Raw genomic sequence first — 3,652 nt, forward strand, 5'->3', positions numbered from 1 at the left:
CCCTTCTAAACCCAGCCTGGACTTCTGGTAGTTCTCTGTTGATGTGCTGTTCCAGTCGTTTCTGGATAATCTTCAGTAAAATCTTGCTTGCATGTGCAATCAGTGAGATTGGTCTGTAGTTTCCACATTCTGTTGGGTCACCTTTCTTTGGGATAGGAACAAATATCAATCTCTTCCAGTCAGTCGGCCAAGTGGTGGTTCTCCGTATTTCTTGGCACAACTTGGTGAGCACGTCCATGGCAGCCTCTGTTAACAGAAATATGTCAATTGGTATACCATCTATTCCTGGAGCCTTATTTTTTGCCATTTCCTTCAGAGCAGCCTGAACTTCCTCCTTCATCACCATAGGCTCTTGCTCATATGTTGTTTCGTGAAATTCTTCTGTGTCTTCCAATTCCTTTCTCTACAGTGACTCAGTATATTCCTTCCATCTTCTTTTAATACTTCCTAGATCATTTAACATTCTGCCTAAAGCATCCTTGATTATAGCAACTCGAGGTTTGAATTTGTTCTTCAGTTCCTTGAGCTTAAGATATGCTGAGCGAATTCGGCCCTTTTGATTTTCTGACTCCAACTCCTTGCACATTTCATTGTAATATTTTGCGTTGTTGTCCCGTGATAGTATGATAAATTTCCATGTGGTTAATTTGACTTTCACCTTAGCCTCTTGATTTTGCTCATATAGTATGCTAGGCAGTCACTATCAGTCATTTGGAATATGAAATCAATACCATATTAGCACTCTAACAGTATTAGCTATTGAAACAGAAGAGGCTTAGCGAAATAGGGCTAAGAAAACGAGCTTGGAGATCTGACCTGAGTTGTCCAAGATGAGGGGAAGTGCATGTACTGGAGCTCAGTTTCATTCTGGCTGTGAATCCCCGTTCATGCTCTTTCATCTCCTCAATTCTTTATTTATCATTTCCGCTAATGACAAAAAGAAATTATATTGTGCTCCAAAATTTCTTCCGCAAAATAAAATTGATGCTTGCATCAATTCTATTCACTAAACTACAGTACAATCAGAAATAATTGGAATTGGGAAACAAGGACAAGGCCCAGAAGTCAGTTTGTTTTGAAACCAAGTACATTTGGGGATGAAAAGGATGAATTAGATTAACAGCTAAACTAAGTAATCACCTTAGATATAAAATTACTAGCAAGGTAAAGAAGCCAATTACAGGACTACAACTCAAAATTTGATACTATAAAAGCATTGTCCACTTTCAGAATTACTTACATAAACATTCTTCTCTGCTTTAACAGCTAGGGATTATCTTGTGAGAATGAAAATCCAGACAGTATATTATTTGATTTTCCCTTCAATCTCATATTTAAAATATCAGCCTAAAATGTCACCTGAAAACAAACATATTAGAATCCTAGGACTTGCTCTGCTCTATCTGGAGTTCTTACGTAGTGCAGATGATAAAGCACTTAATTACAAAGTTAAAGGCAAAATCCACTCAGAAATGCCTCAGAAGAAAAGGTTAATGATGTCCTTAAAAAAAAAAAAAAAACAACTCAGCCATTGTAAATCTATGGAGCACGGCTCCACAGAATCCCAGGGGGCACCAGGAGTTGGAATACACACAATGGTTGCAGATTAATATGTGTGTGCATCTTATAATTATTAAAAATTACATATCCTCACAAATTGCATAGTTCTTATAAATATCTCTTGGGTTAACACAGACTTCCCTGTTATACAATTCTGATGTATATGATTTTTCAGTTTTCATACTGTTGTTGCTGTTGTAAGGTGCTTGTCAATCTAACTGTGACTCATAAAGACAAAATTGCTTGATCCTGCATCATGCCCACAATCACTGCTGTGCTTAAGTCTGTAGTAGACACCACTGTGTCAATCTATCTCATTAAGTCACTATTCATAATTTAGTTATATTCTGCCAATATTCAAATAATTAAATTCAAATTTTAGATATCATGGCATACTGTTGCTGTTTTTGTTTAGGGCCGTCAAGTTGTAGACAACTCATAGTGACCCTACAAACAAAAGACCTGAACACTTGCATAACTTTCTTCGTTTCTCCAATTTTATAAGGTTTCTGGAGATAGGTTATTTCAGAAGTGGATGTCTCTTCTGCCTCCAAGCTTGTTTTAATCAGGGAGATCCACCAAATACTGTCTACCATGAGTAATTATTATCACATTTGACACATCAGTGTCAAAGTGTTTTGCATCACATCAATCACAAGTTACTTTTGTGCAGCAAATATGTTTCTAGCTCTTCACTTTATAAAAAACAGATGCACATAGTAATTGTGATCCATCACATCATTCCTTTCAATATCTTTTGGTGATAGGTCACTGTGTAGCTGTCATTCAGTTTGCACATATCGCAGTGTGCAGTATTGTGTTGCCCTGTTTCACAATGAAAATTCATCAGGAACTTTGCAAAAATGGATACTCTGAAAAGAGAGTTGGTCAAAAAAAGTTGAAAGTTTAGAAAATAAAGTCAAATCACTAGGAGTGAAGTCCCGATCAGTATAAATGGAGTTAGAGAATGGCTGAGCATAGAATTGCTGACACTGCCACTGTTCTAGAGACTAGAAAGGTCAGCAGGAAGTTAAAGTTATCAACATAAATGTGAAAGGCAGGGTGACAAAAACAGTGAAGATATTCTAAAAGTGATTCGTGCATGTGTGTGTGTGCACGCGCGTGTAATTATGCCATTGAGGGAGGATATTTCCAAACTAAATGAAGCCCCTAGAGACTGTCTTATGATATTGAAAATTCAAGGAATAAAATATTGGAAACTGAAGAGGTTGTAATTTCCCCATTTGATAGATTTTGTTTCCTTGTCAAACAGCAGTTGACTCTAGGTAAATGGGTTAATTTCTGGGTTCATGATTCTATTCCATTGGTATTTGTGTCTGTCATTGTACTAACACTAGGCTGTTTTAGTTATAATATCTGTGAAGTACATTATGAAATGAGGGAGAGCTAGCCTTCCAAATTAATTTTTGTTTTTAAGGAGTGTTTTCTTCATCAACAATTTTTTCAATTGAGTGAAAAGAAAACGTACTGACTGGGAACAAGTATTTGGTAACACCATCTCAAACAAGAGTCTGATAACAAAAGTTTACAGAATATTCCTGGGCTTCCACAAAAAAAAGACTGATAACTCTTTTAAAAAATGGGGAAAAGACATGGAAAGAATCATCACAGATGAAGACATTCAAATAGCAAACAGATACATGAAGAAATGCTTCAAATCACTGGCAATAAGAGAGCTGCAAATTAAAACCACAATGAGGTACCATCTCACTCCAGTAACAGTGGCAAAGTTTAACAAGGAAGCAGGCAATAAATGTTACAGAGGATGTAGCAAGACAGGAACTCTTACAAATTGTTGGCAGGAATGTAAAATGGTACAATTACTCTGGAAGGCAGTTTGATGCTTCCTCAAAAACTGGACATAGAAATTCCATATGACCCAACTATTCCACTGCTTGGAATATACTCTGAGAAAAAGAGAACTTAGACACAGAAACTTGTACACCAATGTTCATTAAAGCATTATTCACCATAGCAAGAACATGGAAATAGTCCAGATAGCCAACCACAGTCTAATGGACTGAGAAATTATGGTACACTCACAAAAAGGAATACTATGCAGTACATAGGA

Source organism: Elephantulus edwardii, unplaced genomic scaffold, assembly GCF_000299155.1.
Source record: "Elephantulus edwardii isolate Elephantulus edwardi_28Jun2011 unplaced genomic scaffold, EleEdw1.0 scaffold00053, whole genome shotgun sequence".
NCBI lineage: Eukaryota > Metazoa > Chordata > Mammalia > Macroscelidea > Macroscelididae > Elephantulus > Elephantulus edwardii.